Source organism: Hypanus sabinus, chromosome 25 (assembly GCF_030144855.1).
Source record: "Hypanus sabinus isolate sHypSab1 chromosome 25, sHypSab1.hap1, whole genome shotgun sequence".
NCBI lineage: Eukaryota > Metazoa > Chordata > Chondrichthyes > Myliobatiformes > Dasyatidae > Hypanus > Hypanus sabinus.
Genome location: NC_082730.1, coordinates 53,250,122 through 53,272,323, shown reverse-complemented (window position 1 = coordinate 53,272,323; position 22,202 = coordinate 53,250,122).

The following is a 22,202-nucleotide window of genomic DNA, read 5'->3' as shown; positions in this document are numbered from 1 at the left end:
AACGCAAGTAGATGGGATTAATGTGATCGGCAAAATGCTTGGGATGGATGCTGTATGAATCTCTGACACCATAACATGGGTTGCCCACTGACTGGGACAAAGGGAACTGAAAAATAATTAAGGAAATGGCAGGGAAATATTTTGTATCTTCCTTTAAGGAAAAAAACACGAAGCAGAATGTGTGGAGAATAATAGGGCTGGAATGAATGAGGAGCCTTAGACCATAAGCCCAACAGGCTATGAGCTAAAGGAGCAGAATTAGGCCATTTCATCATGGATGATCCAATTTTCCTCTCAGCCCCAATCTCCTGCCTTTTCCTTGTATTCCTTTGTACCCTCACCAATCAAGATTCTATCAAACTCTACCTTAAATATAAATATAAACTTGGCCTCCACAGTTGCCCGTGGCAAAGAATTCCACAGATTCACCACTCTTCATCTCTTTTCTAAAAAGGATATCCATCTATTCTGAGGCTGTGTCCTCTGGTTTTAGACTCTCCCACCATAGGAATCATCCTCTCCACGGCCACTCTATCAAGGCCATTCACCATTAGATAGATTTCAATGAGGTCACCCCTCCTTCTTCTGAATTCTGGTGAATACAGAGCTATCAAACGCTGTTCATATGACAAATTATTTCATCCTTCAGTAAGAGAAGTTAATGATGGTGAAAACCAAAATAAAAGATCCACAATGTCTGATGACCTACTTACCAAGGTGTGGAAAGACATGGCTATGAAGATAATGGATGCACTTGTTTTCATATTGCAAAATTCCACGCTTTTTGAAACCGTAATATGCACAGGATTCTGGAGATACACTGTGGTCAGGCAGCATCCAAGGAAAGGAATTACAGTCGATGTTTTGGGCTGGACCCTTCATCAGGACTGGAAAGCATATGAAGCATGCAGACATGGCCATGAGGTTTTTCAGAGCAAACGTAAGAACTGGGAGGAAATGTGATCTAAGTGACTTTGACCATGAAATGATTGTTGGTGCCACACAGGGCAGATTTATTATCCCAGAAACTGCTGATCCACTGGGATTTTCAAGCACAACAGCCTCTAGAGAATGGTGTGGAAAACAAAAGCTGTCCGGTGAGCGCCTGTTCTGTGGTGAAAACACCTCGTTAATGAGAGGGGTCAGAGGAGAATGGCCAGACTGGTTCAGGCTGACAGGAAGGCAACAGTGACTCAAATAACCACATGTTACAACAGCGGTGTGCCTCTGAATGCACAACATGTCGAATTATTACCGAGAGGATGGATGTAATAAAATGGCCACTGAGTGTATATTTGACATTTTGGGCAGATTAGCGTGATCTCTTTAGAGTGTTAAAATATACGGCCCAAGAGAAATAAACACCAGTCACTTAAGTCCCATAGATCAGGATAATCAATTGTTAGGAGACCAGCAATGAAATAGGTTAGCAGAAACTTGTCATTTTGAGCGTCAGCATTCAAGTCATTGCAAATACTGATGACGTGACTAGGATTATGCATGTAATTGTCATTCAGAGCAGTGTGTGATTAGCCCGGCAGAGTTAAACGGTTTAAAACACCCTCAAACAGTCACATTAACCTGATCAAATCATCAAAGGTACATTTGAATCTCATATACATGTGCTTCCAGCATTTTATGTCCCAAATTTAACTTCTAGCTCTCAACTGTTACCTGTTAAAGGCTATTGTGAAATGAAAGGCTCGGTGTGGGCTGCTACCATTTGATTCAGAGGACGTCTGGAGAAAATAATAATATCAGGGTTTATTGTAACTTTAATTACAGATAACACTGTAATCAAATGGTAAATTGATTTATTATTTTCATATGTACCAAGATATAATGAAAAAATTGGTTTGCGTGCCATCTGTACAGCTCATTTCATCGCAATAGTGCATTGAGGAAGTACATTGATAAATGACACCAGAATGCAGAATAACATGATAGGTGTCAGAGTTGCAGAGAAAGTGCAGTGCAGGCAGAAGGTGAGGTGCAAGGCCATAACGAGGTGGATTGTGAGCTCGAGTCCATCTTATCATACTAGTGGACATACGATAGTCTTATAACAGTGGCTGAGCCTAATGGTACGAGCTTCTGTATCTCGTGCCCATTGGGAAGGGGGAGATGAGAGATGGTGTGGGTGGGGTCTTGTTGGTTGCTTTACTGAGGCAATGAGAAGAATGATCAGTGGAGGGGAGGCTGGTTCATCTGACGTGCTGAGCTGTGTTTACACAGTTGCCATACCGAAACCACTATAGATTGGTGAGGGCCAAAGTTCTCTCACAATCCTGAGGAAGTAGGGGTGCAAGTCCACTTCTCTGTCCTTGACATTTACGTCGTCTATTGCTGATGTTCATTCCTCGGTGTTTGAAGCTTTCAACTCTCTCAACCTCAGTGCCATTGATACAAACAGGAACGTGCATTTCACTGCACAACCACGCCCCCTTTACTGATGCCAATGACGAACACTCTTGTTTTGCTGATACTGAGGGAAAGATTATAGATGTGACACCATTAAATAGGCTCTCTGTCTCCTTCTTGTACTCTGACCCATCGTTATTGAGATACTGCCCACTATGGTGGTGTGTCACCTTGCAAAATGGAGTTAGGGTAGAATCTGGCCATACGTGTGCAGGGAGTAGACCAGGGGGCTGAGGGCACAACAGTTGGGGCACCAGTGCAGAGGATGATTGCTACAGAGGTTTTGCTGCTTTCCTCACTGAATGTAATCGGGAAGTCAAGAACCCTGTTGCAAAGGGAGGTGTTGGGTCCTGGTTCTAGGAGTCTGGTGATGAGTTTTCTTAGAATTATAGTATTGACGATGGAACTGTAGTCAATAACCAATAGTGCCTTTACTATCCAGATGCTCTGGAGATGAGTGTAGGGTGAGGGAGATGCATCTGCTCTAGACCTGTCTCAGAGATAGCCGAATTGCAGCGTGTCGAAGTTGTCTAGGGGCTGGAGTTAATACTTGCCCTGTCCAGCCTCTTGGCGCACATCATGATAGTGGGTGTAAGAGCCACTGCTCAGAGGTCATTACGACATGCTCCCTTATTTTCCTTAGGTATCGGGATGATAGCAGTCTTCTTCAGGCAGATAAGAACCTCAGATCGAAGTAGGGGGAGGTTTCTCCAGCTGATCTGCACAGGATCTAACAGCATGGCCAGGGATGCCACCTGGGCCAGATGCTTTTTGCGAGTTCACTCTCTGGATGCTTCCCTGTTGTCTCTTTCTCCTTTGTTTTAATGCCATACCAGAATTAACCTTAAGCTATGGTTCATTATTACCAAATAGTTAACTCCCTCCTTCCTGAGTAATATCTATTCCCAAACATTGTAAACTTGTGCATGTTTCAATCTTACTGTATGCTTTCAGAACTCTGAACCCCAATTCCTGAGTCAGCTGAGATGGTATAACCTGCCCAAAAGTTTGCAAGACTGTAACATTTGCTGCATGTGAGATATTAAAACCCAGAAGATGCTGGTTGTGAATTTGTAAGTCACTAACTTGAAGCTGCTAAAGGGGCACCACTTGTAAAGCTTTGAATAAAGTTCACATACGCAGGGGCCAAATGGAAAAAGAAGCCCCACAGTACGATGAAGCACCTGAGTTACACCTACTCTTGAGTTCAATGCCCCCGAACTAGGGTTTAAAGTCCTGAAGAGATGCCCAATCACAGAATGTCAGAGAAGATATGATGGGCTGAATGGCATCCTACAACCCCAGTGTTTCTTTTACTTCCTGTAACATTGAACAAGACAAAGTTCTCAGCTAGTACATTAGATGTCATCATCCATAATATTAATCCTTTTCTCCCCAGTTTTCTGACATATCAAGTCATTATGCTAACTTGCGTATCTTTTACCAGTGCAACTTAGAACATGATTAAATCTCAGCAAGCCTTATTGAGTTTAATTAAAGCTCATTTAGAAACTTGATGCATCATCAGACTAGTTTGAATGGGGAGAAGGCGGGGGCTGAAACAGAAGCTGTTGTGGGGTAGTGATGATACTCTACCCCTTTGGTAGCCAGTTTATCTGCAGACTTCCACCAGAGTTGCAAATCTGCTCTCATAGCTTTACAAAAGCAATCAAATGTTCTCTTCAGTTGGTTCTTGTGTGAATTTTAATTACTGTTCCTGTAGGCAACTGTATTCTAAAGAATCAAATATACTGAAAAGCAAACAAAAAGAAACCCTACTGGAATCAATGTTTGTGGACGCAAGGGAACAGATACACCTCCCTCAGGCTAGAGCTATTCTTTTCATCTGACCTTCTGTTCTCTGAATGGACCTTCATTCTTATCCCAGATACAATCTCTTCCAAGGGGCAAGTATGATTTCTCCAGTGGTTATCACCACTCAATTGGTTTCCAAACTAACTGTAAGCCTTTTACTTTTGCAAGTCTTATGAATCGACTATATCCACTCAATATTCTGATCAGGTATCTTTTTACAATGCGTATTTTCCTGTGATTCTTTAGTAAATACATTGCTCGCTGTTTCCATGCTCAGTGTGCACATTAAATACGCTGGGAGACTATCAGGCTTATATTGAGGAGACACAGACTTTTCGATCTTTGCATGTTGAGAGTTGCAGGGGGACGGGAACCACAGTGCCTCAACAGTTAGTGGAGAGGTTGTGGAGGCCGATGTTGGTTTGTCCTCAGACTAAGTTAGGAATCAAAAGGTTGAGCACGGTGTGACTAGTGTCCTGAGCTGCCTATACTTCAATGCAAGAGGTGTTTTAGAAAAGGCAGGTGACAGTGCTGAAAATGAGGTGGCTGGTTTACAAACAAAGGCAATGTGTAGTGAGGAGGGGCTGCTGATAGGGCAAAATTTCAGCCAACAGAATGAATTGCAATGTAAAAAGTGGACAAAATCAAAATGGGTGAATACAGGTGTTGCATTTGAATACAGGATAAGGAAGATGAGCTTGCATCACAGTTGTAGATTGGTAGGTATGATGTAGGCATCACTGACTCACTGGTATGATGTAGATGTCATCAAAGAAGATTATTGCTGGGAGCTTAATGTCCAAAGACACACATTATATTGAAAAAGCAGCAGGAAGGCAGAGAGGAGTTGTTATTATGTTGGTAAAAAATGAAATCAAATCAATAGAAAGAGGTGACATAGGGTTGGAAGGTGTTGAATCATTGTGGATAGAGCTAAGGAATTGCCAGTGTAAAAAGAGCTGATGGGAGTTGTATACAGACCTTCAAACAGTTGTAAGGATGTGGTCGACAAATTACAACAGGAGATAGAAAATGCGTGGCAAAACGGCAATGTTACAATAGTCATGGGGGACTTCAATATGCAGGTAGATGTTGGATTCCAGGAAGGGGAATTTCTAGATGGCTTTTTAGGGCAGCTCATGGTTAAGCTCACTAGGGGATCAGATATTCTAGATTGGGTGTTGTGCAATGAACCAGAATTGATTAGAGAGCTTTAGGTAAAAGAACACTTGGGGTGTAATCATAATCTGATTAAATTCACCCTGAAATTTGAGAAGGGGAAGCTAAAGTCAGATGTATCAGTATTACAGTTGAGGAAAGGGTCATGTGAGAGGAATTGGCTAGAATTTATTGGAAAAGAACACTGGCAAGGATGACGACAGAGCAGCAATGGCTGGCAGCAATTTGGAAGGCACAGGATATATACATGCCAAAGAGGAGCAAGTATTCTAAAGGAAAATTGACACAACTGTGGCTAACGAGAGAAGTCAAAGCCAACATAAAAGCCAAAGAGAGCATATAATAGAGCAAAAATTAGTGGGTATTTAGTGGATTGGGAAATTTTTATATACCAACAGATGGCAACTAAAAACATCATTATGATGTAATACGAAAGTAAGCTAGCCAGTAATATTAATGAGGATACCAATCGTTTCATCATACATAAAGTGTAAAAGAGAGGCGAGAGTGGATATCAGACCACTGGAAAATGATGCTGGAGAGGTAGTAATGGGGGCAAGGAAATGGCGGATGGAATGAGTAATTATTTTCATCAGTCTACACTGTGGAAAACACTAGCAGTATGGTGGAAGTTCCAAGTGTCAGGGGACGTCAAGTGTGTGAAGTTACCATAACCAGAGAGAAGGTTTTTGGGAAACTGAAAGATCTGAAGGTAGATACGTCACCTGGACCAGATGGTGTACACCCCAGAGTTCTGAAAGAGATTGTGAAGGCATTAGTAATGATCTTTTAAGAATCATTAGATTCTAGAATGATTCTGGAAGAATGGGAATTTTCAAATGTCTCTCCACTCTTCAAGAAGGGAAAGAGGCAGAAGAAAGGACTATAGTCCAGTAGTCTGACCTCAGTGGTTGGGAAGATGTTGGAGTCTATTATTAACGATGAGGTCTCAGGGTACTTGGAGGCACATGAAAAACTAGGCTGTATTTAATATGGTTTCCTCAAGGGAAAATCTTTCTTGTCAAATCTATTGTAACTTTTTGAAGAAATAACATGCAGGATAGACAAAGGAGAATTGGTTGATGTTGTATACTTGAATTTTCAGAAGGCCTTTGACAAGGTGCCTCACATGAGGCTGCTAAACAGGCTACGAGCCCATGGTATTACAGGAAAGATTCAAGCATGGATAAATCAGTGGCTGATTGGCAGGAGGCAAAGAGTGGGAATAAAGGGATCCTTTTCAGTTGGCTCACAGTGACTACTGGTGTTCCTCTGGGGTCTGTTTTGGGACTGATTCTTTTCCTGTTATAGATCAATGATTTCCATTGTGGAATTGATGGCTTTGTTGCTATGTTTGCAGACAATATGAACATAGGTGGAGAGGCAGATAGTTTTGAAGAAGTAGAGAGACTACAGAAGGATTTTTACAGTTTAGGGGAATGGGCAAAGAAATAGCAGATGGAATACAGTGTCAGGAAGTGTATGGTTATGCAGCTTGCAGATGAAATGAAAGGGGTGACAGTTTTCTAAAGGGAGAGAAAGTATAAAAAACTGAGGCACAAAGAGGCCCCCTGTGTGCAGTTCCTCTGGTCCGGTTACTTATGTACCTTTAGGTCTTTTTGAGCGCCTTCTTTCTTGTAACAGTAACTATACCCACTTCTCTTCCTTCACACACTACAACATCAGACACACTGCTGGTGTCTTCCACTGTGAAGAATGATGCAAATTACTCATTTAGTTCATCAGCCATCTCCTTGTCCCCCGTTATTATTTCTTCTGCCTCATATCCACTCTCATTTCTGTTTTATTTTTAACATACAGTACTTGAAAAAGCTTTCATATTATTTGATGCTTGCTTTCATATTTCATCTTTGAAATATTGCTGCTCTGTTGACATTCCTGCCAGCTCCTCTGTCATACCACTGTAATTTCCATTACTCCACTGAAATACTGCTACATTAGACTTTACTTTCTCCCTATCAAATTTCAAGTTGAACACAATCATATTGTGATCACTGGTTCCTCAGGGTTCTTTTACCTTAAGTTCACTAATCGCCTCTGGTTCATTACATAACATCCAATCTAGTATAGCTGATCCCCTAGTAGGCTCAATGACAAACTCTAAAAAGCTATCTTTTAGGCATTGAACAAATTCACTCTTTTCAGATTCATTACCAACCTAATTTTCCCAGTCGACCTGAATGTTAAAATTTCCCATAACTACCATAACATTGCCCCTTTGGCTCACCTTTTCTATTTCCTGTTGTAGTCCACCTCCCAGCCTGTATATAACAGCCATCAATGTCCTTTTACCCTTGCAGTTTCTTAACTCAACCCACAAGGATTCAACATCTTCTGATCCTATGTCACATCTTTCTACTGATTTGATACCATTCTTTACCAGTAGAGCCACACCACCCCCTCTGCCTACCTTCCGATCCTTCTGATATAATGACTAACCTTGGACATTCAGCTCCCAACTACAACCATCCTTCAGCCACGATTCAGTGATGGCCACAACATCATAGCTGGCAATTCCCTTGAACAGTACACTAGTGGTTGCCCTAGAGAACTTGTCACAAGTTGCCAGCATATTGACCAACAATGGAAAGAATATCAAAAAGCTGAGGCTTTACTACAGGAACCTTTTGGCAATGAACCGAGCAGAGCACCTGCCTACATGCAAAAAGTGCTTTCTTGGGTACCGATTAAAACTGAAGGTTTGAAAGCTCATCAAGACTACAGCTTTTTTTCTGAAAGGCTGTGAAATGCAATGGAATAAGTGCAGTACATGTGTGAGCTGGACATGCCAGTCAATATGTTGATTGTCATGAAAAAAATGTCCTATATAATAATTACTTTATTGATCCCAAGTGAGAAATTACTTTGTTACAACAGCAACATTTAAAAACCCACTTAGCAATAAGTTAATAATAAATATAATATTAACTAATAATAAAGTACAGAATAATAAAATGCACAATAATAATTTACTGATGTGCAATAATGCACAATATTCTGTAATAATAAAACAGAGACTACTATATGATGAAGTGTATTCTCCGGTAACACAGAGATGAACTGTTGTATATGCTTATTGCATCTGGTATAAAATATTTTATGCCTAACGATAAATGGAAAGTGGTGAATAGCACAACCATAAGATTACTTTCACTGATGCTGTTGATTTTATAGAAAGGCAAGTAAAATTACTACACACCCAGTGTTTGCACATATGCAGGATGCTACATCATCTGCAATAAGCAAAGGTGTGAACAAAGCTAAGTCACAAATTCATTCTAAGGCCAAACGAAGCAGCTTTGCCGACACTGTGGTCACTGTGAGAAGCAAAGCTAAAACAGAGCCTGGAAATAATGAAACGGAAATTGTTTCATCAGCCAAGTGGGTTTGTCTGTTCTGCTGCTCATAGAGCTTATAGTGAAAAGATTGTCTTCCTAAAGGAAATTGGCGTCTGCTTTGGTTGTCAGTGTACAGGACACATCAGCAAGTATTACGGGAAGTGCCTTTCATGCAAGGTATGCAGTGGCAAGCATCCCAGCATACTTCATATTCACTCTGACAAAAGGGAGGCAGATTCAAAACAAGTCATGAATGAATCAAACACAACAGCGAGTAATGCCTGGTATCTGAAGGCCTTACATGGCAGTAACAGCGATCATGTTTCCTGTAATTCCAATACAGATAGGACAGTGGTTACTTGTGAACATAACAAACTCTGCATTTGCTGGAAATCTAACAACACACCCAGAATGCTGGAGGGACTCAGCAGGCCAGGCAGCATTTTGTGTGCATTGCTCAGGTTTCCAGCAAGGCAGAACAGCAGTGTTCGGCACAGAGAGCCTAATGAATAAACTCAACCTGACAGGGAAAAGGACGCTCATTCTCTTACACACCATGGGTCAGAAAAAGGTCAGAGTAACTATGTTGTTTCAGGCTGGCTTAGATAGTAAAAACTATTGTGAACTAACTAACTAACATCTTTACTCAGGAAAGTGTGTATGTCCACAAAGGGTATATCCAAGAAGAGTCTCACCTGAAACACATCCATTTGCTAGAGCTTGATTTGAAAATTGAGCTGCTGGGAGGGACAATTGTGCCTGAGGCATTGGAGCCATTACACTGACAGTGTTAATGATGCAATTGGAACAATGTTGGATTGGACTGTTAATGGGCCACTGAACGGCAAACGTGGTGATGGAATAGACTGAACTCAGCCAGGGCTGACGGTTAATAGGGTTTCAGTTTTGAACTTGGATGAGCTTTGGTAGCAGCAGCTCAAGGCAGACTTCTCTGAATGCAGTCAGGACGGACAACCTGATTGGTCAAGAGAAGACCAGAAGTTCATGGAGCTGGTTGCAAATTCTGCAAAATTGCTGGATGGCCACTACCAGATTAGCTTACCTCTTGAGAAAGAAAGATGTTAACATGCCTCATAATAGGATGATTGCTGGACAGCTTGCTCCAAATTTCAGGACAAGCATTAAGAAGGATTTAATATTTCGCACTGATTATACAGCTTTCATGAGGGATGTCATCGCCAAAGGTTATGCCAAAAGAGTGCCAGTGGAGGATCTGGAACACAGTGATGGATAAGTCTGGTATATTCCACATCATGGTGTTCATCACCCCAGAAAAGGGAAGCTTTGTGTTGTGTTTGACTGTGGAGTGACTTCTCAGGGAATATCTATGAATGCTCAGCTGTTAAAGAGACCAAATCTCACTAGTTCACTGAATGGAGTCATAACCAGATTCAAAAAGGAGCCAGTGATGATCATGGCAGATATGAAATCAATGTTCCATCAGGTTAACTACCAGTGGAAGAAGCAGATCTGCTGAGCTTTCTTCGGTGACCTCAGCCGACCTATAGTGAACTTTAGAGTGGTGGTACATCTCCTCAGAGCACCTTCATCTCTGAGTTGTGCCAATTTCGCTCTTGGGAAATGCACAAAAAACAATGAGGAGCTGTGCAGCTGTGAGAGTTTGGGAAAGTTTACATTGTTTCTATGTTGATGACTGCCTGTGTCAAGGTCCCCTGAGGAAGAAGTGGTGTCTCTCTATCATAACCTGTTATCCGTCTGTGCTAAAGATGGCTTTCAACTCACATAGTGGAGAAGCAACAAACAGTGTGCTTCCTGTGAGCAAAGAACGAAAAACATGAGGGGTTTGGATTCGGATGAAAACATTCCTTTGGCGGAGAGAATACTGGGTGTGTAATCGTGCATTCTGTCTGATACTTCCAAGTTTAAGATCACAATCCCAGATAGACCACTCACCAGAAGAGAGATCTTCTCCACAGTTAGTTCCATCTATGTTCCTTTAGGAATCCTGGGTCTGGTGGTGGTATCTGCTATGAAGATCCTACAATAATGGTCGCCAACCCGTCGATCGCGATCAACTGGTTGATCTTTGAGACTTTCCCAGTAGATCCTGAAAGAAAAAGAAAAAGAAATATACACAAATACTGTTGAGATCTTGTTTCTGGGTTGCGGGGTTTTGGTTCCATTCTTTCTGCCCAGTTCACATGCGTGTGGCTCCCCCCGACACGCACTACAGTGTACTTCAGTGGTCCCCAACCACCGGCCTGCGAGGAAATGATATGATTTGGCGATATGAAATGATATGAGCCAGCTAGACCTTTCCTCATTCCCTGTCATGCCCACTGTTGAACTTGAACGCACGCAAAGTCATCAGTCACCTAAGCACAGTGATTCCCTCGTGCCAGGTATCATCGATTGGCCTCGGGTAATCCTGGCGAGAAGTGCCATTGCCACTAACCTGGAGTGCGGACAGATGGGCGCTGCCTCTAAACCCGTTTAGCACACCGAATGTTCGTGGGGAACCTGGTGCTAAAATATTCGCAGACGACCTAATTCGGGCTCAGGGTTTCGTAAGTAGCAGAACAGCTACCTCGCTGCAATCTACTGACAGTCATCCCTCGAGCCAAACTTTTGTCGGCCGATAGATCCTACAAGGGGGGCGGGTGCCCTGTCACACTCCTTGCTCGGTCGGTCGGTTGCTCTCTCTGGACTGTGACCGGTGCAGTCCCGGCATGGGAACAGCCGCACCTGACCAGGGCATCTGGCGGCGGGCGGGCAGGCGGGAGGCTGTCTAATGAGGCAATGAAACTGCTTCAGTACCCTGAGTCCAAGCACCCAGCACTTAAAAACTATCCCACTGAGTTTTTTTCCAGCGGAAGAAAACGTGAGCAAGCGGGACAGAAGCTAAGTGCTGAGAGCCACGAAAACTAAATAGCAGAATAGACGGGACATGAGGAACCTGCTTCGAGTATTGCTGTATTCCAGCACCCCACCACCCCCACCACCCCCACCCAGTCGGCTGGTCCGCAAGAATATTGTCAATATTGAACCGGTCCGCAACCAAGGGTGGTGACCCCTGGTGTTCATGCATTATTTCTACTTCCAGGTTGTGGGGTTTTACTTCCGGTCTTTCTGCGCATGCGTGTAACTAATCAATCTGGGGTCGATCTTGCCTTTCACTAGGGCCAAGGTACGGGATCTTTGGGCTTCAAAAGGTTGGTGACTGCTATCTTGCAAGATCTATGTAAGGAAGAGCTTGGCTGGGATGACACTCTTCCAACATCAGATGCTCACTAGTGGACAAGCTGGCTGAAAGAGCTCTGCTAGCTGGAGGACTTTAAGGATGCTAGATGTTTGAAACCTTGGATTTTGGAGAAGTTACTGCTGCACAGTTACACTACTTTACAGGCACAAGCAAAGATGTCTATGGAGCAGTGGCCTACTTGTTATTGCATTGCTTGTGTTCGCAGGTACACAGTGCTTCTATCATGGGAAAATATGGAGTAACTCTGTTGAAATCAGTTTAAATCCCTCGTATGGAGCTCATTGCTGCTACGATGGCAAGCCGTATGGAGACATTGTGGGGGAAGGAGTTGCATGTGCAGCTTCATGACTCAGTGGCTTGGACTGATAATACTTCTGCACTGAAGTATATCATGAACAAAACTTCTCAAATCTTAACATTTGTTGCAGAGTCTCAAAAATTCGTAAGGGCTCACAAGCATCTCAATGTAGGTTTGTAAACACTTCAAGCAATCTGGTAGATCTGGCTTCTAGAGGGTTGTAAGTGAGAGCATTGCTGAAGAATGAGGCATGGGTGTCGGGGCATCAATATCTTCAGGCTGAAAGTGAATGGCCTGTGACTGAAATATTTTACAGAACTTCTGCTAGATGACCTGGAAGTCAAGAGGAGTGTTACAATGAATGGCACGCATATTGGACTCTTCAATCAATCACTTCTCATCTTGGACACATTTAAATAAGGCAGTTGCCTGGATTCTGAGATTTAGGAACCTGTTCTTGTTTCTTAGTCGGAAGACCATCGCTCTTGCTCAGTCTGACTTGGATGAAGAACAGCAAGGGTATTCTGTGAAGCAAGAGATTGAGAAGACCAAAGGTCAGACTGTCTGATATTGTCTCTCAGTGGAGGAGCTCAGAAAGGCTGAAATGGATATTATTGGGCTTTGCCAAAAAAAGAGATTTCCAGATGAATTCTTAAGTTTGCAAAGGGGAGAAAGTGTGAAAAGGAGCAGCCGTTTTTTCAAGCTCAATCCAATACTTGAAGATGGTGTCTGAGAGTTGGTGGATGGCTTAGTAGGGCAGCCATGCCTTTAAATTCTAAACATCCTTTTCCACCGGCAAAGGATATCCATATCTCAGGCCTCATTCTGAGGCATTTACATCAAGAGATGGGACATGGGAGGTGTAACTACATATTATCCAGTGTGCATGGAAAATACTGGATTGCCAGTACTAGTACAGCCAGCTATGAGAAGAATCCTGACTAAATGTGTTGTTTGTCAATGGTTGCATGTGGCAGATCTGCCTCAGCGCAGGTTCTCTCCAGATAAACCCTGGTTTACATGAGTAAGAGCGGTTGCTTTGGATCTTTTGAGGTGAAGAGCAAAAGGAGAACAGAGAAGACGTATGGAATCATGTTTACCTGTCTAGTTATACAAGATGTTCTCATCAAAGTGGCATCTTCTTTAGACACAGATTCCTTTGTTAATGCACTTTGATGCCTTACAGCAACATGAGGACAGGCTCATGAACTGTGCTCTGATATTGTGACGGACTTTGCTGGAGCCGAGTGTGATTTGCAGGAAGCCATTGAGAAATTAAATAACTCATGGATCAGTGATGCCCTTCTTCAAAAAGGAATTAAGTGGATTTTTAACCCCTCCTGCTAGTTCACATCATGGAGGAACATGGGAGAGATTGATTAAAGCTTTGCAAAAAGTTCCAAATTCCACCATGAAGGTACAAAATCCTGACAAAGGTTTCCACTCAGTCCTTTGTGAAGTAGGGTCTATATCAATGGTTGCCTAACTACTAAAGCATCCTCCAATCCCAATGATTTGGAAGCACTATCACCCAAATATTTGTTGCTTCTGAGGACCTCATTATCCCTACCACCAGGAGAGTTCCAAAAGGAAGACATTTATGTTCATCACAGATGGAAGCAGGTCCAATACATATCAAACTTGTTTTGGAAATGATGTATCAAGGAGTATTTACGACAGTTCGAGGACATTCCGAAATGATTAGGTATAAAATGCAATTATTTTCCCAGGAGGCATTCAACTTGTAGTTGACGATGCAGTGCCATGAAGCTCATGGGTTGTGTGAAGAGCCATTCAAGTCTTTCCAGACAGAAGAGCATTTGTATGGGAGGTACGCGTCAAGGGCAGGATGAGCTGGCTGAACATGCCTATAACTGAGATCTGTCTTCTACAGGATGTAGAGGTTTGAAGTGCTACAGCTCTAGATGTTTCATGACTTTAACTTGACTTACTGACTGATAGAGAGTGTTGGTAAAGATCACTTTGTACTGGGTTAAGTGCTGGTAAACTCTGGCCTAGATGACTGCTACATGGCTTGACCAGAAGAGAAAAGAAGAAAGAGGACATTTATACAAATGTTAAGATGTTTGCTCTTGAAGATTCCTTTGTCTCATGTCTCCTATTTTAGTAACAAGAAATTGCATATATTATAGTGTAATAATTAAGGGACTAGGATGTAGGGATCATGTATGTATTTTCTGTCCGTTGGAACCATGTATCTATTTTCTGTCTGCATTGTGTGTTGTAGTGTGTTTATTATGGTAATTTGTCATGTGGGATGGGACATGGTGGAAGTAAATGAATATAATTATGAATTCATGCTTTGACTTAGTTGTTTAGTTTAGTCTAGTGGAGAGAGTCCGAGCCATGTGAAAGATTTTTACAGCGTGTTGATCATATAAATACACCAATTAGTTATGCTAACTTAGTTGCTTTGCTAACTTGACTGCATAAAACACCAATTATAATGCTACTAGAATGCTTAGTTACACTATTTGAATGCTAATATTGTTATTAGACTGCAAGTTAGACCGTTACATCGCTCATTTAGTTTCATTAGTTTTGTTTAATCACTGCAAGATCATTTGTCTTTGCTGGGTTTGTAATGAAGGATGAAAAGTACCTTTCTCAATTTAGCTATACAGTATTTGGAAGTGCATCATACAGTGCTGAGTACCCTGGCTTAATCTCTCAGAGTTTGGTTTGTTTTCAAGTACCCACAAGAGTGACAAAGCCCTTTGTGAGTGTTTATGGTGACAAACACTTCTTCCATCTCCTTTTGAGGCAGGCCTCAGCTAATTCCATTCTGCTGAAGTGTTTTCTTCCAGAAAAGCTTGCAAAGGTATCCTAATCCTGTGTAGATGGTACTCTTCTACTTTCAATACTGGGTTGATGGTGACCTTAAGATCACCATGGACACTGAGAGACCCATTCTTCTTGGCTACTGAGACTACTGGCATTGCCCACGGGTTCCACTCAACTTTGGGCAGAATCCTTTCAGTCTCCATGCAACCTAGCTCACTGGCGACTTTATCACAGATGGTGTAAGGAACTGGACAGGCTTTGTAAACCTTGGGTGTGGGTTTTTCATTTAACATTATTTTACCCTTGATATGTTTGAGTTTTCCAATTTAATTTGTTTTCGGTTGACTCTGTTGCCAGGGATGTGGCATGCAAATGATGGATGTTGTAGTTGTCTCAGCCACTCACAGCCTCACAATCCAGGCCTTCCTGTTTTTGCTATGTACAGGCCTAATGTGGCTCGTTGGTTGCTGTATTTCACTGTTACTAACGTCATTCCCAGTAATATCTTTTCTCCGGTAATATGTCCTAATTGGATATCTGCAGGCTTCAGTCAGCATATTTGAAATTCTGCTCAGACTTAGTTTGTGGAATGACTGAAACAGCTGAGCCAGTGTCCAATTCCATCCTAATTAACTTGCCACTCACCTCTGGTGTAAGCCACATTGCTTGTCTATTGTTAGTTTTCACATTGTAAATCTCAGAGCGACTCAGTCCTGTATCTTCCTCATCTCTATCAGATTTTTCATCAACAGCATGCAGATTAGTGCTCTTTCTGAAATTGCAACTTGACTTTTTAGCTATTCCTCTTCCCCATTCAGTTCATTAATTTTTGTCGGCCTAGTGTGCTCTTTGTATGTTTGTTGCATTTCCTGCAAGGTTAACCTTTAAATCTGTGTTGATCCAGTGCATGAAAGACCCTGCCACAATAGTAGTACTATCTGTAGTGCCAGACAGGTCTCTGTTTAGATGCTGCAATTTTGTTCATGCTCACTTTCATTCCTGGCTGTAACATAATTGCATCTGTCCGCTGTTTTCCATTGATACAGCAATTTCAACTGCTCTTTTAAATGTGAGTTGTGCTTCAGTTAAGGGCCATTTTTAAAGCCTTCTTGTATGATTCCACAAACTAAGTGATCTCTCAGTGCATCATTAAGCCAATCACTGAACCGACAATGCTCAGACATTGTCTCCAATTCAGCCGTGTAAGATGAAGTGGACTCCCTTTCCTTTTGATTCTGCTTAAGAAACCTAAAGCGTTCAGCAATAATTAATAGTTTTGGTTCTAAATGTTCCTGCATTATTTTCTCAATAGCAGCAAAGCTCGTTTCGGCTGGTTTGATTGGAGTAGACAAACTTTTATTCAAACTGTATGCCTTTGCACCTAATACACTCAGCAAAACTGGCACTCGCTTTTCATTGGATATTTCATTTGCTTCCAAATACTGCTCAATTCACTCAGTTTACAACATCCAGCTGTTTCTGCTTTTATAAAAAAGATGATTATCACTCAGTACTTACTGTTTTAAAAAAAACACGTGAATTTCATTTGCTTTCCGCCTTTTTTTAAACTCATCTGTCTCTGTCCCCTTCTGGAGAAACATGCGCTACATTTATTTTTAACTCTAACATTCACTATGCTTCAACAGGTAGGTAGATATCTCAGGTTTGTTTAAAACTTCCTCATCACCACTGTTATGTATTGTAATTCAAAAAACTAATGGAAAGAAAAACCCGGAAGGTGCACACAGATGACATTGTGGCATAATAATGTGTACCATCCATGTATTTTTATATATAACCCATAATGAATTATGTAAGCACAAAGAATGCTTAATCAAATAGTATACTTACAATATTACTCAAATATTACTGAAATATTAAGTACAATCATGGAATATAAGAGATAATAGAGAAAGGTTTTCAGACATTCAGTGGTTTTCAGTTGACAGAAAGCTAATGGAAGGAAGTAGAAACAAAGGAAGTAGCCATACTTGGTGGAGCATGAGAAAAGTTCTTTGCTTAATTTTTATGTCTTATCAAATTTCTCAGATCAATTGGTGTTACAAATGCAGCAGCAGCAATCGATATGGAACTGAGACAGGGTTTATAAACAAATCCCGAGATTTATTAACCTCTGCTCAAAACTTAGAAAAGTAAACAAACGACTAACTTAACTGGACGTTAACAGTTAGGCGGCAATATTTAACAAACAGTCAAAAGTAGAAACTGTTCTTAATGAGTTCTCATCCAAGCACAGACTTAAAGTGATAAATTCAAGAAGTCCATGTGATTTATACAGTCAGTAAGGAGAAACTTCCTTGAAACGATTCCTTCGAAGTAATGACGAATCTGCCGATCCCACAGCCGAGAGATGCTTGTTAAAAGAAATCTCAAGGAAGTAAAAGGAACTGACCTTTTGACTGGAGGGTGGTCACTGCACAAACCTTCCCGACTTGCAGGGGTTTAACTCAAAGGTGCATGCCACAATTCCTGAATGAAGTCACAAAGGTTTATCATTCCCCAAAACGCTGAACAAAATTAACTTTCTCCAATCCTCTGAACTCGGATAACTCTGGTAACAATACTGGATTGTAAGGGAAAAATAAACGTGCAACAAACAAAACTGCTGGAGCCTCCACACCTCTGACCGGAAACAACAACGTTGCACAAAAATAAAAATGAGAACTGTGTCACAGACCGCGGCTCGGTTTAAATACCGCTTGGAACATGCCATCACGTGATATAACATCACCCCACGGTCATGAGATGACTACATCCTCCCACTGTCCTATGATCAAACTGTGAGCATGTAACATTGGTAGAAAAGAATATGCCATTCTCTTGTATTCATTACTAATGGGCCATCTTGAACAATTTTCGCTACTGAGCCCACCACCTCCTCCCATCCCCTTGTAAAGGGGGCATTCCCTTTGTGACTTGCTGGTCTGCTCTTCTCTCCTATCTGATGGTACTTTTCCAAGCATCCAGATGCAACTTTTGTCCTCCTGCTTCTTCCCTTCCCACCATTCAAAGTCTCAAAATGTCTTTTCAGCTGAAGCAGCTGCTCACCGGTTGTTCTTCCAAACCAGTGTACTGCAATCAGTGTTCGCAATGTCATCTCCTTTACAGTGGAGATAGGAAGTTCAGATTGGGAAACCACTTTACAGAACTCTTTCCTACAATGTCCAGGGGTAATAGAGCTCCTCCTTGTCTGCCAGTCCCCTCCTACTCAGAGCTCTTGCACAATTGCAATGAAGTCCATCATAAACCTGAACAGCAGTTCTTCTTCCATCTGGGAACGTTGTAGCATTTTGGACTCTATTGACTACTCCAACTTCGAGTGGCTCACTTTCTTTGCATTAGGTCTGATCACTTTCAGTGTAAGCCAACTCTGATATTAGATCAGCTTTTTACCCTCCATTAGCCCACTCAGACCTGCCAGGCACTCTCACAGCCCTGCTCTTTAAAATATATTCTAAATAATTGCTTATAGCTGCCCTATTAATCTATTTGACCTATACAACTTATCCCCAAAGCAACCATAGCCTCACCCTATCACAGATATTCCCTTTATCCCTATTCAGACCTGCTCCAGCTTCTCGGAGACCTGGCATTAACTGGAGTTTTCTTTTTCTCTGTTCTGATCTAGAATTTCTAATGTAAATCTTTAATTCTGTGCTTTTGTCCTTAGATGTTGCATAACCTGCTGTTTCTAGTGTATTCTATTTTTATTTTGTATTGTTAAAAAATTTAAGTACAACGTTCACATGGGTAAATAGTGTACTTTAGTGAGTATGAAAACTCAGTGGGTAAATACTTCCAGGCAGAAAATAACTGTGTTTTCAAAATGAGTCTGGTGTTGATTCAGATGAAAAATAGACCCAGATCCTTTCAGAAAAAAATATACATGAACCTCCTAATAATCTTAGATTATAACTTAAGGAGACAAAAAGGAAAGTAAATTGTACTAAAATTTGCAGTGCATTATTATATACACTGCTCCAAGCAGAAGAATTATGTAAATATTTTAGTTAAAATGAAAAATGATAATCTAAAAATTACAATCCATAATTTTCTAATGTCTTAGTTGAATACTTCCTGTAATAATGCCTGTGGCTTATTTAAACTGAGGAACAATGCATGCCTTCTTTGAATGGTTAGAACAGTAAAGAATAACCTCAGTACACAAGGGAACTAATTGTCAGCTCAGTGCCACTAAATGAGCCAAATAACAGGGGACTCTGGAATCATGCTCCTGCAATATGGCATGCTTCATTACTTATGCAAAAAGGACAACATGTTAAAATAGACAGATAAAATAAACCAATATTTATGTTTAATAAATGTAACTTGGTTGTGAGTCTGTATCAAAAGTTGGGGTTGAATTCGTGTTTGGAGATATAATGCGTACAATACATTTGATTTTAATGAAGGAATATTTTCTTTTTAATGAAGTCTGATATGTGCATCTGCACAGTGATTAAATATAAAATTAGATTTTAATGAGACAATACATTCCTTTAAAAGCATTAGTCTCCCTTGCCCAGGCAGCCTATCTGGTATAGCATCATCTCAGTTTGCTTAAGTTGAAAACTTGCATTCATGAGTGGAAATGATGAATAAATGGCTCAGCCATTCACACAAAGATCCAGTTGGCTTATGTAAAGCTCTAGATGTTCTCTACTCCAGGATCATCTTTGAATACAAAGACAACACAGATTCCTTACCCTTCAAATTGTCTTCTTGGAATATTGACTCCGTCTTCTCCATTCTTGCCTTCAGACTGGAATTCAAGGAGCTCTTCAATGTTCTGACCAAGATTGTGACCTTCCTACTAGCTGTTTTTGCTTTATTTACCATTTTCCGTCACTGGTCTGAAGCCTGAACATTTTCCCATCTTCATACTTTCCTCAAGACATTGCTGAGCTTAGTTTGTCCCTTTTGGCCCATCAGTACTCACAACATTGGCAATTCTGCTTTCCTCCCCGCAGGTTTAACAGCTCTCTTTCAGTTCTCAGCTGGCAGTTTAATATGTCAAGCTATATTTTGATTTATTAATCATATTGCAACAAAATGCTAGTTGTACTCGTGTCATATTCTTCTATGCACTATGTTATCACAGGTGTTAAACATTTTATCTAAAGTTCCAGCCATCTGCACATGGAAACATATCTAGACCTCCATAGCTCTACACCTTTTCACCCAGGTGCCACACACATGAACCAAATTTTCCTTCAATGTTTATGAAATTTGCTCTCACTTTCTACCAATTTTCTGGGAGCTATGATCAAGTTCCATGTTGAATGTCCATGGGATAGAATTGGTCCTGAAGTCACCTGACGGTTGCAACAGGCGTCATTAGTAAACACTGTTAGTTCTCTGGCCTTTGAATTAACCTCAGAATAGTGAGTACTTGCTGGAATCACTGGAATCTCTCCTCTGGGTGGAAAGCAAGATGCCCTCCCTGTTTATTATCTCTAAGTACAATAGTGCCAACTCATGGAACCAGCTGAAACATATGTTCTGAAGTATTCCGGTTCAGCCCCCAGAAGAGCCTATTCCTCTTGCTTTCTTTGGAGCAATTCTTAAAGCACATATATTTTCAGTGAAGTTTTGCTCATCTGTATTCATTTGTGTTTCAGTGTCAACTGATTCGAATGAAGTTTCTTAGGCTATTTGGTTAGAGTGAAATCACAAAATAACTGTAGGCTTTCATTGACATTGACACTTCTTCCAACTTGTTCAATCTTCTCGTTAGTGGCTAATTCTTCAAATGAAGAGCAGTGTCATTGCTTTTTGACGAAGCTCCATCTGGTGGATGCACGTGGAATTGAAGCATCATAATCACAAGGAGTGATCACCTCACACTTCATTACCTTGCTGTACCTTTGTTACAGCAGAACAATCTCAAGCCAGGTTACTGGAATGATAATCACACAGTTTTTGACAGAGTAACTTCAGGATCTATAAAGTACCTAAAAATGTTCTCAAAGCAATATAAAACCAGGCTAGATTGCGCTGGCCCTCACCCATGCTGTACCGGTCCTGGGACGCCTACATTTGCATGTCCTCTGTGCTCTCGGCTCTCAATGTCCTGCCAGCCTTGCTGCTGTGGTCACTGAATGAGGCAAAGCTAGACACTTGTGGTCATGTGGTGACCAGAAGCCTGTCCAGAAAGCCTGACAGCTTGTGCTGTGAGATGGCTCCTTCCATAGCTTTAATTAAACTGAATTATTTAAACGTTTTACCTTCACTTGAATTTTTCGAGGTTGATAAAGCCCATTCAGATGAATGGGGCTGCATTAGGCGCACCACCTGTATCTGGTAGAAATGTGAGATGCCAGATGTTAAGGGCACCCTTCCTTAAACTCCTTGCGTAGTAGAATTGTTGGTTCATCATCAGTGCCAGTCCAGCAACAGAGCAGGCATACTGCCATCTGACTCTTAGTATGTTTTATTTTCAAGTCATGTTCTCAGTATTATTTTTTATTTACACATTTTATCTTTTGTACATTGATTGTTTGTCAGTCTTCGCTTATGTATGGATTTTCATAAATCTTGCTGTATTTCTTTTTTCCTTAAAATGGCGCAAGTACATGAATCTCAAGGTATTGTATGGTAATAAATACAGACTTTGATAATGAATTTTACTTTGACATTGACTTTGTCAGTTCTTCAAAGCACAGCCCCCAGAAATCAGGAACACACCAGCATATAATCTACAGTTCCGGGATCCTTCTCCACAGAAAAATTCTCAGCACAACCAGGCTCATAAATTTTAACTAGTGTCTTAAAAATAGTGGTTTACAAATAATTCCAGATTGAAGGCAGTGGAGTGATGGAAATCATAGCTCTGCAAGATTTCAGAATTATAATCATTTCAGATCTAGCACCATCCATGTCCTTAAGTATCTAACAACTTTATAGAAGGTGGGCAAAAAAGTAGTCAGCTTTATTTAAGAGATCAATATTCCCTTCCCTATTTTTCAGGTTCAGAACATGGGGAACTTAACCAATATTTATGTACAGTAATCCTACAGCACCAGCTCCCATGTTTCATTGATTCATGTGTGTGCTGAAT